This window comes from Mus pahari, chromosome 15 (genome assembly GCF_900095145.1).
Source record: "Mus pahari chromosome 15, PAHARI_EIJ_v1.1, whole genome shotgun sequence".
Classification (NCBI taxonomy): Eukaryota; Metazoa; Chordata; class Mammalia; order Rodentia; family Muridae; genus Mus; species Mus pahari.
In genome coordinates, this window is record NC_034604.1 from 80,568,485 (window position 1) to 80,584,681 (window position 16,197).

A 16,197-nucleotide genomic window follows, 5' to 3' on the forward strand; every position below is an offset into this window, starting at 1 on the left:
GAGAGAGAGAGAGAGAGAGAGAGAGAGAGAGAGAGAGAGAGAGAGAGAGAAAGAGGAGGGGTGGCTTCCTATTTTATAAAGAAAATGACGTCAGACCAGTGAGGGCGGGAACTGAGCCAAGTGGATTGTGGGATTGAAGGTCATTGTCCTGGCAACGCAGGTTAAGGGTCACATGGTTAGGCCGGGTTTGGAGTATCCTGGTGCTAACATTATGATCATAGTATTTTTTTTCAGTTTTATTCCTTCCAGTCACTGATAATGGCTAGTTGCTTCTCAGTTCTCAAAAATGATAAACATCCAAAACATCTCCTGGTTATTTAAGGAAAGGTTTCCAGAAACCTGGGATTGTCAAATTTGTGTGGGATGATTTTTCACTTACATATTAGGAGCTAACTTTGTCAAAATGAAAATAGCACCTTTGTATAAAAGTTGGCATGCGTGCCTTTTATTATTTATTACTTCATTTTTAGTATCCTATTTAATATTTGAGATTATAATGTAATTACATTATTTCCCCCTTTCCTTCTTTCCCTTCAACTGCTCCCATGGAATCCCCCTTGTTCTTTTTCAAATTCATAGACTTTTCTCTTTAACTGTGGTAACTTTTTGATATCTACATCTCTGCTGCATGCTTCCTGATTTAATTAAAACCTAGTGTTGGTGAAAATACTGAGGAGCAGGATGCTGTGAAAATCTTGGTTGGATTATATGGTCTATGACTCACAAGGCTTAGATGAAGTCAGTTAATAATGAATAAAAATTACAATCTAAGTATTTTCATTCTTCATTAGCAGTATCCACTAACATTTTTAATATGATTTTTTTCTAATTGAATATGAAATAGAAAGGTTCAAATAAGGAAAACACACAATCTTTCACAGTCTCTTCCTCCTCATTCCCAGTCCAAAATACATTGCTTTATCAGTTAGTTAAAGGAAGAAGGAAACTAGGAAAGGGGATAGCATTTGAAATGTAAATGAAGAAAATATCTAATTAAAAAAAAGGAGGAACAGGGTTCCACTACAACAATAACAAAGTGGATTATAACTCCAGTTTCAGAGAATCCATCATCTTCTGGCTTCCAACAACATGAGGCATGTAAATCATGTAGAGAAATACATAGAAGCAAAACATTCATACACACAAAAATGCAAATAAAAATTAATATAACACTTGTCACTTGACTCTAATAGAAGTAAAACTATGTAAAATTATGTTTCCTTATTCTGAACGCATTTGTAGCACAGATATTGCATGTGGTGCATTTAGCTTTACAACACATCATATTATTCATTTTGAGATGGGGTCCTTTGAGAACTCTAGGACCAAGAATAAAATATGAGAGGAGAGACTGAAAGGGCACAGGCCAGGTTCTCTAGGTTTGAAATTCTGTCACAGAAAAGATTTCTGTATGCTAAAAGCAGACTTGAAGAATAAGACAGTTTGAATAAAGATAATCACGTTTTTATTTTCAAGAAAATATAGAATTTGCAAGAAAATTGTAAAGATAGTTCCTTTTGTTTTTAAAACTGTAGTTTTATCACACTCATGTCAAACTTGGGAAAAGAGAAAATTTGCTGATCTTTACTCTTGTCATAGTGTGCCATAGCCTGATTCTGTGTCATACACAGATTCTGATCTCACCACTCATTTCCATGCACTCCTGCAAACAGGCTATATCATAAATGGATTCTCAGAAATCTTCTCAAAATTTGAAGAAAAGTCCACCCTTCCTTAAGATTCCCTTTTGCTTCAGCAAATCATGCATTTATTTCTAGATTCTAACCCTGCAGATCGCATTTCAAGAATAAGTATTGGCACAAGAGTTAATGTCAAGGAAGTATTGTGTAGCTTAGTTAGATATCGATATCTCAAAAATGTGAAAGGTTAAGGCCTTGGTATTTATCATGGCAAGGGAGTCAAAGAAATGAAAAGCAAAATTTTTATATATGAATTGAGAGCTCAGGAAACAACAGTAGCATCCATAATAAGGAAAATACTGAGGGGCTCAATCTCGAGTAACCCATACATAAATGTTAAATAGCTATAAATACTCTACATGTCAAGTATCTATCTATCTATCTATCTATCTATCTATCTATCTATCTATCTATCTATCTATCTATCTATCTGTCTGTCTGTCTGTCTATGAGCAATATGCACTGGCTCCTGCCTTAAGCTTTCATAGCTACAAGGCTTTGGTCTAAACACCCAATCAGGCTCCCCACTCTCAGGCTAGTAAAGCTGGCAGTGGTCACAGATGACTTGTGGTGAAACTATTATGTCACCAAAATGCAGTGAGTGATCAGAGTGAAAGAAAGTCTGAGGTAAAAATCTTGCATACTTTCACACCGTGAATGAAAGCACTAATATCAACATATGCTTGCTGCTGGCCTATTTACAAATACTGGGGTGTTTTTTTTGAACATTCACCCTTCTAAACATTTATATTACATGCTATCATGTGCAGAAATCCAACTACCTTGCTAGTTTGATTTGGTTTGGTTTGGGGGGATGTTTTGTTGTTGTTTTGGGTTTCTTGGTTTTTTTCTATTTAGAATGTAGTTTCAGACAGTAAATAAATTAACATTTTTAAGAAAAGAAACGATTAATTTGGAGGTATTGAGTGTCAAATAGGAAATCATTTAGTTTGTCTGATATCCAAAACATATTTGCCAGGTCAAAGCAGAACTTTGCAAACATAATAAATATGGTAAACTGTTGATTTAGTGGCAGTAAAAAGAATAATCAGAGGATTATTTGCACAATAAGAATATTCATGCAGCTTATCTACATTGTATTGACAAGCATTTAACGAATATGAATCCACAGGAAAAAACTAAAATTGCTTCCTTGTTTACAAATGCCTTTGTCTACACATGATTGAAAACAGCTTCCAGGCCAGGGGCCTACTTTACATATTTTATGTACTTTTAAACCTCTCACTCTAAATTTCAAAAGCTGAAGTAAGTAGATTTTTCAACTTTATATCAGTTATTGAACTTTTAAACAAAGATTATAAATCTTACATATTCTTAATTCTATATATATTCAAAGGAGATCTCAGTAGCTATTGTTACCCAAGCACAACATAAATAACTGTACACATAGCTTTTAAAGTTTGAAATCTTTTTATCATGCACCTTTTCTCCATAAACAGTTTCTACTACTTATTCCTAAGAATATTATCTACAAAGCACAATTTAAGAAAAATAAAATATAAACTTAAGAAGCTGTGTTTAATATTCAGCAGGTAAATCTCTATGAGAATATTTAGGGATTTTGTGTGTGTGTGTGTGTGTGTGTAATGTACTTCTCATGCATAAAATTATTTTTGATTGCATCTTAACTGTGTTAAATATGTACTTTTGCAAAAGCTATTACTAAAGATTTGAAGCTTTCTAAAACTTTAAATTTTTGATCTGATGTTTTCCTTTTATATGTAAGTTTTAAAAATCTATCAATCTATCATCTATCTATTGATCTATCAATCTATCATCTATCTATCATCTATTCTTCTTTCTTACAATACATCTCATCCTCAGCCTCCCCTCCCTCCACCCCTCCCACAGTCCCTCTCATCACTCCCAGATCGACTGCTTCTCTCTCTGTTTCTCTTCAGAAAAGGGCAGGCCTCCCAGGTATATCAACCAAACACTGCACAAGCACAACAAGATTCAGTACAACTAGGCACCAATGTGCATAAAATGGCTGTGCAAGGCAACACAGTAGGAGAAAAAGGGGTCCCAAGAGCAGGCCAAAGACTCAGGAAAACCCCCATTCCCATTGTTAGGAGTCCCACAAAACCAACAAGCTAACAACCGTAACTTACATGCAGAGGACCTAGTAAAAACCCATGCAGGCTCCATAATGACCACTGTATCTCTGTGAGGTCCCATGAAGCTTGCTTAGTTGAGTCTGTGGGCTGTGTTCTGCTGGTGGCCTTGACCCCTCTGGCTTCTACAATTCTTCCTACCTCTCTTCTGCAGGCTTCTGAGAAGGCTGCCTAATAAAATGTCTGGCTGTGGGATTCTTCATTTGTTCCCGTCAGCTGCTGGAGAAAACCTCTCTGATGATGATAGAACTAGACAGACTATCATTAGGAATCATTTCATTTACTTTTGGTTGTTTAATGTTTTTAAACATTATTATTACTCATTATTTGGCCATTGTTGTGTTTGGTTCTACTCAAGGTCTCTGGTGCATCTAGCTTCCATTTTCTAGCTATCCAGGCAGTATTATGCATGGACTCCTTCTCATGATGTAGGCCTCAAGTTAGACCACTCATTGGGTGGAACCTCACACAAGGTCTCAGCTAACATTGCCCCAGGACATCTTGCTGGCAGAACAGTCTTTAGATGGAAGGTTATGTGACTGGCTCAGTGTCCCAGTCCCACCACTGGAAGCCTTGCCTAGTGAGAGAAGATGGACATTTCAGGGTCTATATGGCTAGTTTCTCAAACTTTTGATCACAGGCACATTTGATTGATTTTTTTTCTCATACCTTTGTTTATAGGCATAAGCATTTCAAAGAAAGGCCATTCCTGAATAAATTAAAAACTAAACTTTTATTATAAGTATGCAATAAGTTCAATTCTATCCAGGTTGTATACTAAAGAAAAGGAATAATACATGACAATTTATGACAAATAACTTTCCATTAAGATGCATACACCAGGTCTTCTGGGCCTGTGTTGTTGTTTGTGTGGGACCCCTAACAGTGGGAATGTGATTTTGACTCCTTTGCCTGCCCCAGGGACGCTTTCCTCCTGTTGAACTGCCTTATCCAGCTTCAATGTCAGGGTTTTGCCTTGTCCTACTATGTTTTATTTTCTCCTCTCTCATGGACGCTTGCTCTTTTCTGAAGGGAGAGGGAGTTGGAATGGATTGTGTGAAAGAGGAATCTATTTTCAATAATAAAAAATATGTTCTCAGAGAGCTTGTTAAAAATTCAAAATATTTTAAATTGGGGGAGGGACTGGGTGGAAAGGAAGGAAGGGAAACTGCAATTAGGATGTAAAATAAATAAAATTAGAATAATTTCTTAATGGGGTCAACATAATAATTTAATGCGTAACTATCATACTCATCCTTCATATCAAGAATGACTGTTTCTTTAGATGAAGGATCATGGCAATCTTCCTATAGTGGGAGAGACAAAATTAGAAAATGTGAGTGAAAAGTTATAACCAATGCTGTCCTTTAATCAAAGGGTTCAGTTATAAAAAGGTTGTTTAAAAGAATATAAACATGAAGTCAGAGTTCTGAATTCCAGTGAGTTGTAAGCCTCCCATATGTATTTCATGATATCAGTAACACAGGTTATCAGACCTCTAATTTGCATCCTGCTCTAACTAATCACATAAAACCAGCCCATTGTAATTAGTTAATATGCTTAAATGCCACAGGAAAAATGGGTACAGTTATGCCATTTAAGATGTGGTTGTGCTAGTTACATTGCTTGTTGCATGATGAAATACTTGAAACAATTTTATAAAGGTGTTGCCCCTATTCAGGGTTCATCTTTCTATCTCAATTAACCATGTTTGAATAAATTCCCGTACATGCATGCCAGCGGCTTGTCTCCTAGGTGATTCTATACCCTCTAAAATTACTGACCAATGTTGGCCATCAAAGTGGTGGTCTTTAAAGTGGCAGTTTTTATTTAACCTATTTTTATTAAATTTTTGGAAATATCATGATACACCCCATTTGCACTCAGTTTCTGTTGCTTCCATGTCTAATTCTCTGCCTTGTCACCTCCTCTCACCTACAAAAGTAAATCCTCTATTCTGACTGAAGCATGGCAAAATTCTCAGTGTGTGTCTCTTAAATAGCACCAAGTCCTTCCTCAGATTGTAGAGAAGGCATCTTTTCTTTCCACATGTTAAAAAGTGAGTTAGAAGGAATTAGGGTCTATGTTTGTCATAGTTGGACTTGCAGCCTTGATGGAATTTAAAATCACAATGTCACATTTCTGAACATGTTCTTAATGCACATAGAGAATTAACTGTAGGGGAAAGGCCACCTTCAAAGTGGTGACACTTTCTAAGCAGCATTATAGATAGATATACAGACAGGAAAAAACTCCTTGCATGTTTCTTGTGCAAGTTGTTCCAGTGGCTAAAGCTGCCTTTCTCTGTTGTCATCATAGTACAGCATCTTTGGCTTTTCCTTCCTTCCTTCCTTCCTTCCTTCTTTCTTTCTTTCTTTCTTTCTTTCTTTCTTTCTTTCTTTCTTTCTTTCTTTCTTTCTTTCTTTCTTTTTCTTATTTATTTCTTTTAAACAGCCAAGTGTTTTGTAATCTACTTAAAACTAGCAGAATTAACTTGTTTGAAATACATATTAGAGACTTCCTTTTTAAAAGAATGATTAGGATTTTTTTAATGGCAATTGAAAAAAAATAAGACTGTCTGGTGAAAGATGAAAGCAGAAAATAACATCCTCCTTTTCAAAGAGAAAAATTATTTTCTGCTTTCAACTTTCACTCGACAGTCTTAATATTAATGATGCCTGCTTTTCTTTCCAAATTCAGACCTATGGGCTTAGTATAAATATAGCACAAAATAAAGATCGAGGAATTCTATTCTAAACTTTATCAATTAGGATGACTAAACAAAATGATGTCCTAGATATCTGAATTTCTAAAATTCTTAAGAGTAGTGTATATATATATGAGGAGGTTCAGTGTGGCAAAGTAAATCCAATAATTTCTTACTATAGGAGCTGACTTATTTATTCATTTATTTGACCATCTTATATGATGAGTAATTGTAAGATTCACAATCAAAACAAGGGTTCTTTGACTTTTTAATGAAGAACAAAACTCAACTACTATCTAGAGATTTCTAGGCCCTCAGCATTTGTTTGAGACTGCTTTTGCACTGAGAAGCTAATAGGATCTCAATGTAGAAGATCACTATTGGACTTCCCCCATTGTATAAACCAAACTAACAAATGCATCATTTTCAATATATATTGATTCTGTTTCTCCAGAGAGTTCTGTCTAATAAGGTGCTTCAGGAAAGCCTAGTCTTCTGGAGAAGTGTATGAGCCAATAGGAATAAATACAACTTTGAGATTATTATTTTTCTCACTATCCTTTACAGTTCATCACTTACACTAACCAAGATTCTTAGGACCTACCCATAAGGAGCTACTTATTTCTTGTACAGCAGGTGTTTTGGATCTATACATAGACATCTATGATGAAAAAACATAAGCCTTATTAACATCTCTGTAAAAAAAAGTCTCTGGACCAGAAACTTGAAACTGTAGAGTTATAGGAATCTTCTAGAAACAATGTGGGATGGGAATATACATTTAATGCAAGACTTCTAATTTCATGCAGATCAATGATCACAGAATGGGACATCTTCTACCTAAGCCCTATAGGATGGGCACTAAAAAAATAGCTTCTTAGATCACAATATAAAGTTGTTGTTTCTGTCTACCGAACAACTCTACTCTACTGGTTTAATATTTACATCATTGCAAACACTTAAAATAGGATTAACTAGAGTAAATCTCCTTGAGTAGTTGTTTCTTGCCTTCCTTCATATCTTATTTTTATGAATATCAATACTGACCAGTGTGTAGATAGACAAAATCAAAACCATGCAATTCTTTGGTTGCTTTTTATTCCTTTGAACATATCCAATTTCTTCTTACCCTAGTTTTTATAGAGTTAGTTTCTTGCTTGTCAGACAGTATAGCATCAAGTAATCTAACAAGTGATATTCCACTGAATGGGAGGCAAAATCAAACACAAGGATGCAAAGGGGGAAGGAAAAGAAAAGGGGTAGAAATGGATGGAGGGGAGAAAAGCAAGGAAGGGAGAGGTGATGACAGAGAAATAAAGAAGAGAATAACAATTAATTGGGGAGGCTGCCATGAATTTGAAGGAAAGCCTGAAGGTGTAGAGTTTAGAGAGAGAAGGGGAAGGGAAAAATATCCTAATTGAATTATGATCTTAAAAAAAAAAACACAACAGGTAAAAAAAAATGATGATGAGCATTTAACACTACCATCAACAGTTTCAAATACAACCACATTACACTGGTATCTACAGGGTCAGATCTTAACGAAATATTAAATACACCAGCTTAGGTTGACAAACATCATAATGAGAAATAAGATTAGAAGGGATTATACAAATGTCTTCGTTAAATAATACTGGAATCATTTGAAGTTTTTAATCTTTAAATTAAACAATACTGAGAAGTTGGATTAGGTTGACTGCTCATTCTAAGTAATACTCCTCAAAAAGTATTTTTACCCATCAAATGAACTGGTTTGTTAACATTTAGTGTATTCATGTGTTTTTGATGCAAAATCTAGTTAGAGCCATTCTATGTTAAACTCTATCCCATATCAACATTCTCTTTTCTTTGTTGGCTGTCCTTAAGATCATTATCTATAACTTTGAAACTTCACAATCCTTCAAGGTCCTAGAGGTAAGGTCACCTTCATGCATTAAATCAACATATGTGTCTTTACCTGACTGCTTTTCTGAAGTTGAAGAATTGTCACTGTATAATTGACTCTATACAATATTTTTAAATTAAGAATAATAAATATACTTTATATCTATAATGTCATTATACTATGAACAGGTACTGTTTCTGTCCCCAGTAACATTTTGAATTCTTTTGTTAGGAATCTGATCTATTTTTATGTATCATGTTCTCATGACTTAGAATCTACAATAAAATAGTTAATATGTTAATGAATTTTAATGATATTTACAATAATTAAATCCTGTTTACACCATGTGTATCCAAATATCTATTTACAAGAAAATATATGTATGCATGTAATACAGTCTTTAATAGTATTTAATTGTAACTATTACACATATTTATTAACTGTTATACTGAACTATATTTTTTGTTTGTGAATATAAGAAACCATAGATGTTTCTTATAATCATAAACATATATAAATTTAACACGGACTATATTTAACATATTAGCATATATTTTTCAACTAGAATTCTCTGAATCTAGACATAATATACAAAATAATCATTTAAATTTTAAAAATGAAAAAAATATAGGGTATTGTCTTTCCTAATTATACAAACCATCATTTTAACACTAAACCTAAATGAAACAAAGCTTATCATATATAAGATGACAACATAGCAAACTCACAATTTATCTTTTATTCAAAAATTTGATATATATTAACCATTGGGAGTAAAACTGCTAGTGAAAATTAAAATGCACCAGATTGAATACTTTTAAAATTATCTTTCTAATATAATCATGTTTTTCATGTATACCTCTTTCTCAAAGCCATAAATCATTAGCTTCCTAAAAATTTTCCCAATGGTCTGTTCTTCACGACTTGTAAGAGACAACACAGCCTTAGGCTGGGCTTCTATTGCTCTGCACCTGTAAGTTTCAAGCCAGTTAACTTTTAGCCCAGAAGAAATAAAATATTCGACTTAATAAATTTGCAAAAAATGCATGGAAACCACAAGAAATTCCTGTGATAGTTCTAAATCTTCTTGGATCATATTTCATAGTCCCTGAGCTGTGAGCATGTTTGAAGATAAAGCAGCCCAGTGGAGGCGGGATGAAACCTTTATTCACATCTGCCAACTAATAGAAGGATAAAACGCTACAGCTGCCAGGGTAAGTATTAATCACTCGAAAAGGGGAAATTGTATTAATCTCTTGTGCATGCTCTGTTTATATATGAGTACTATTTATGCATTGTATGCCATGTTTTTGCTAAAATAACCCTGCCCTTGATAAGCCATGGGGAAGTTTTGTGCCTGGAAATAACTCATACATTACATAAGTTTAAGTGTCAGTATACATTAGTGATAGAGAAATGGCAGTTGTGTTGCTAAATGCAAAGAATCAGAAGAGTAATTTAAATCTAAACTCTGTTTTTCCTTAAAGAATACAGTAAGTAAGGAGATTTTAAATTTCTCAAATATAGCTACATGTTACATTTTCAACAATAGCAATACAAAGGTAGTTGTATGGCATTGAACTATATTATTAGGAATATAGCTTAATTAATTTTAATTTCAGTCTCAAATAATGCTTTTTTCAATCCAAAATTACCAAACCCTGTAAATGTGTAGATGTTTTTCTGACCCCACAGGAGAGAAACTTGGTTCTACGATTGACATCTTAGCCCCTGCAAGTCCTTCAGGGAGGTCATGTCCTGACTCAGTGGTATTGAGGGCCAGAATGTTTTTGTTATGTGCCTGAGATGTATGTACAACCAGCTCCCCAAAAGACCAGCAAGCTGCAGGGGAACAATATGATTAATGACTGCTGAATCTGACTCTCAGCAGTTATAATTTTTATTGAGAATTTCACATCATTTTACTCTTCCTCCTCACTTTTTTTTCCCTTAAAAAAAAATCCTCCTTTATTTTCTGGTGAGCTCATCAGGCAGTTTTCAAAATCCAAGTGTCTTTACTGTCTAAAACACTACCATTAAAGCTGTAGACAACCGACCCATGGAAATGCAAGCCCTGGTGGCCTGTCCTCTGTGCTGGAGGACAGGAGAGGAGGAAGCAGCTGCTCTGGGGACAGCTGCTGAGCAAGGTGGACTGCAGTGCTGTGGAAGCCACTGGGAGTTCACCATGAGCAGCAGGACCAGCAAGCTTGAGCAAACAGAGTGCCGTGGCCTCCCTGACTCCTCACTTTTAATTTCTGTCTGGAACCTCCATTCCCTTTCAATTCTATAATTATCAATTAACACAACAAACAGACACACATACACACAGGAGAGAGAGAGGAAAGAGAGAGAGAGAGAGAGAGAGAGAGAGAGAGAGAGAGAGAGAGAGAGAGAGAGAGAGAGAGAGCATTAATGTTGCTGTAATGTACATGTGTCTTAGACTGACCACTTGGGATTAGACACCCAGTTTATAAGCTTATCTCTGGAGAAAGCAGATTTATCCTTTCTCACCAGCCATTGATTGCTTATAGCTCTTTGTATCAGATGGGCCCTTGGGAAAGATTTCTCATATACTTTGGCACATTGACTAGTGTTGTGATCACACAATCTTGCTGTTTTGTTTTGTGTTTTGGTTTGGTTTGGTTTTTTTTGTTTTGTTTTGTTTTGTTTTGAGACAGGGTTCCTCTGTATAGACCTGGCTGTCCTGGAACTCCCTTTATAGACCATGCTGGCCTCGAACTCAGAAATCCACCTGCCTCTGCCTCCCGAGTGACGGGATTAAAGGCATGCACCACCACACTTGGCTACACAATCTTGCTTTAAGCAACAATACTATTGAGATTTCATATGTAAGGCTTTCCTATCCTGTCTAGAAGACACTATGTAGCAGATAGCATCCTGGTCCTATGTCTCTCACAATCTTCTGTCACTTTTTCCATAATGTCCCCTGAGCCTTAGGTGTATATAGGTTGCATTACTGCAATAGATAGATAGATAGATAGATAGATAGATAGATAGATAGATAGATAGATAGATAGATAGATAGATATAGTTTCTGTATTTTTGATCAGTTGTAGATTTGTTTAGTAGTGTCTGTCTACTGCATAAAAAGATGTCTCATCAATATGGGATTAAAGGTACATGGTTTCTTAGGTTAAAAAAATAAAAATTCAGGAGACAGTAAGAAATTCTGTTTGTTTCATACTACTATGGTGGTAGTAGGTTCTACTCTAGAGAACCAATATAGAAGAGTTAGAGGAAGAAGGACTGAAGGAACTGAAGGGCTGGTTCAATACCCTGGGCACATGTGTATCAGAGGACTACTTTGTTTAGCCTCAGTTGGAGAGGAATAGCTTAATCCTATGGAAGTTTAATGCCCAGGAAAGAGGGTTTAATGCCCAGGGGGCAGGCAGGTGGGGGAGCACTCTCTCAGACGCAGGAGGAGGGGATGGGGTGAAGAACTTGGAGAAGGGGAACCAGAAATGGTGCAACTTTTGGAAATGTAAATAAATAAAATAATTTAATAAAAAGGTTTTAACAAAATGAATAAACAAAATGTTACTTTTACACGAGTTATATTACTGAGTTATTAAAAGCAATAATATCATGACATTTACAAGCAAATAGACAAAACTAAAAGAGGTCATCCCCACCAAAAATAAAAAAGAAAAGGCCATCCAGAGTGAGGTAACCTAGAGAGATAAACATGGTATATATTCACTTATAAGTGGATATTAGCTATATAGTAAAGAGTAACAATACTACAGTCCAATGACCCGAAGAAGCTCAGTAACAAGGAGAGCCCAAGGGAGAATGCTTGAATCTCCCTGAGAAGGGGAAATAACATAGATATTGGAGGACAGAACTAGTTGACAGAGCAGAGGGTATGGAATGAGAAAGAATCAAAATGTGGAGAGGAAAAATGTGGAGTGAGAACATGAATCAATGGTGGTGGGTATCTCTGGGATGAGGTAGAAATCTGGGAAAATGGAAACTCACAAGAATCTATGAGGGTGACTTTAGCTAATATTCCAAGAAATACAGGATATGGAACCTGAAAAGGGCCATTTCTGTAGCCAGGCAAGACTTCCAGTGGAGAAACTGAAATACCCACCCAGCCACAAACCATCAATCTACAATTTCCTCTGCCTATAAGATGTGCAGGGATAAAGATGGAGCAAAAATTGAGGGATTGGCCAGTGACTGTCCCAACTTGAGACCCATGCCATTAGAAAGAGCCCATACCTGACACTATTTATGATATTCTGCTATACTTGCATACAGTGTCCTAGCATAACTGTCATATGTGAGGCTTTTCCCAGCAGCAGATGGAAACAGATGTAGAGATCCACAACCAAACATGAGATGGAGCTCAGGAATCTTGTAGAAGATGGAAAGGAAGGATTGAAGGAGCCAGAGAGATCAAGGATACCACCGGCAAACTTACAGAATCTACTAACCTGGGTCTGTAGGTACTCACTGAGACTGACCCACCAGCAAGAGAGCATGCAAGGAACACACTAACATCCCATCACAGGTGTAACAGATAAACATCTTGATCTTCATGTGAGACCCCTAACAAGAGGAAAAGCAGCTGTCTCTGAATTTGTCGTTTGGTTTAGATCTCTTTCCCCTAAGTGGGCTGCCTTGTCTAGCCTCAATAGAACAAGATGCACCCAGTCCTACTGCAACTTGATATGCCAAGGCTGATTGATATCCATGGGAGTTCTCCTGTTCTCTAAGGAGAAAAGGAGGGATGATGAGGGAAGGAAGGAGAGGGGAAAGGAAGCAAGTGGTTGGAAAGGAGGGATGGTGTGTACAGTAAATAAATGAAAAACAAAAAGAATGTTGGGGAAAGAAAATAATGATTCAAATACTTGTAATGTTTTTCAGATTGGCAGCTGTATATATGCCTGATCCCATAAGATACTGAAATCTTATCTTTCCAGGAACTGGCTTCTTAAATTCTCAAGTGTGCGTCAATCTCAAATATAATATAGAAAAACATCAGAATCAAAGTTCATGTATTTGTTTTCTATAAAAATAAAAAAAATAAAACAAAAACAAACTTTATCTTAGTTTCAAAGATACGTGACACCTTAAAATGAGAGGGCAAAAAGATGACAAATAGCATTGCAAACAAATGAGATCAGGAAGCAAGCAGGTGCTGGCATCCCAATAACTGACAAAGTAGACTTCAAAGCAATAGCAATCAGAAAAGACAGAGAAATGGCACAAAGATCTAATCAAATGATCAATTAATCAAGAAAATATTACATGCTAAATATTTAAGCACCAAACTCTGGGGCACTCAGTTTCATAAAAATCATCCTAATGGCATTAAGGACACTGGTTAACAAAACTTGATAACAGTAGGTGATTTGTAAATCATCTGGAAAAATAATGAACAGAGATATAACCCAAAATTAAATGGTATCTTAAATCCAGTGTCAAAGAGTACACAAACTACCAACAGCCCAGAAAAGCTTCCCTACAACAGACCATATGCTGGGACACAAAGCAAGCCAGGACGCAAAGCAAGCCATAGCAAATTCAAATAATTGAAATAATCCAATAGATTCTACCCAACCATTATGCAACAAAACTTAAAATTGACATAAATAAAACTCTAGTAAATATATGAATTAACGGAAATTAAACAACTCATTACTTAATGATTTAAAGGTCAAAGAAGACATAACAAAGAAATAAAAGTATTCCTGAAACTAAACTAAAGTAAAAACAGTGCAGCAGAATATCGGAGACACATTTAAAACACTTCTAAGAGAGAAGTATATAGTCTTAAATGACTATAGATGTTTTTAAAAGAATCTGAAAAAGTACAAATAAATGATTTATTGATGTAAAACAAAAAGGAACTAAATTCATACAGAGAAGACAAGAAGAAATAATAAATTAAAGCAAAAATTAATGAAATAGAAACAAAGGAAATAATAATAATTAAAAAAAGAGTCAATGGATCTAATAGCTGATACTTTGAGAAGAAAAACAAGATCAACAGAACCTGGAGCAAAATAACCAAAAGAAAGTAAGGGATGATACAAATTAGCACACTCAGAAATGAACAGAAAATCAGTACAATAGATAACAATGATATATACAATATTATAAGGAGATGTTTTTTAATCCTATACTCTATTAATCTTGAAAGTCTAACAGAAATAGATGAATTTCTTGATTCAACAAAACTTCTAAAGTTAAAAAAAAATGCCCTGAACACATATATACATTTTATGTACAGCATATGGACTGAGCAGGTCATGTTTAAAAATAAGCATGTATACACACACATATATGTATGCAATAACAATAAGTAAAATAAAAGAGGCCATGAATTTGAAGGGAGAGGGGAGAGGTATCTGGGATAGCTTAGAGAAAGAAAAGGAGAACAAGAAATTTTAACAAATTAGAACTTGAAGAATAAAAGCAATTAGCAAAACAGTTGTTCAGACATCAGCATTAGAAAAAGGGAAGGAAGAGAAGGAGAAGGAAGAGGAAGAGGATGAGGAGGAGGAGGAAGAAAAAGAAGGATGAGAAGGAGAAGAGGAGGAAGAAGAGGAGAAGGAGAAGAAAGAGAATGAGAGGAATAGGGAGAATAGGTGAAGGAGAAGTAGAAAGAATAAAAAGAAGGAGATGAAGAAGGAGGACAGGGAGGAGGAAAAGAAGAGGAAGAACAGGAGGAGGAGAGATGAGGAAGAAGAGAAGAAGGAGGAGAAAAAGAAGAGAACTAGGAAGAGTAGGAGGAGAAGGAAGAGGAGGAGGAGGAGGAGGAGCAGGAGGAGGAGGAGCAGGAGGAGGAAGAGGAGGAGGAGGAGGAGGAGGAAGAGAAGGAGGAGGAGGTGAAGCAGAAGCAGAAGGAGGAGAAGGTGAAGGAGAAGGAAAAGGAAAAGAAGAATCAATGATATAAATAAGCCACAACAAAGAGATTGAAACATTACTAAAAAGCCATCCAACTAGAAAATGTCCAGGGCCAACTGGATTCTTAGCAGAATTCTAAGATACATTTAAGGCAGAGCTAGAGGCAGTACTTCTTAAAATACTCAACAGATAAATAGAAGTAGAAAAATCATCTCTGAGATCATTTATAAAGCCTCTATCATTCAGCCAAACTAGGTAAAATCACACACACACACACACACACACACACACACACACACACACACACAACTATAGACCAGTATCCCTGATGAACATAAATGCAAAATTATTCAATAAAATACAAAAAGTAGAAATCGGAATATATCAAGAAATTCATGCACTATGCTTAAGTTGGCTTTATCCCAGAAATTCAAATGTAGTTCGACATGTGTAACTCAGTTAATATAATAAGACATCATATAAATGGACTTAAAGACAAAAATCACATGATCCTTGATTAGATGCAGAAACGCCCTTTGACAAAATCAACATGCTTTCCTGATAAAATTCCTAGAAGAAATAGAACTAGTGGGAACATACATTAATATATTAAAGGTTATAAATGACAAATCCACAGCCAATACCGTCATAAGTAGAGAAAAACTTAAAGTAATACCATTAGATTCAGGAATGACATAAGCTGTCTGTCCACTGTCCCCACTTCTGTTTATTATAATCCTGGAAGCACTAGATGTAGCAATAAAGCAAGAGCAAAAAATAAAGCGGAATACATAGAGAAATAAGTAAAATTATTTTATTTGTAGATGCAACAATTTTTTACATAATAGATGACAAAAATTTCACCTGAAAACATCTAAAATCAACCTAAAT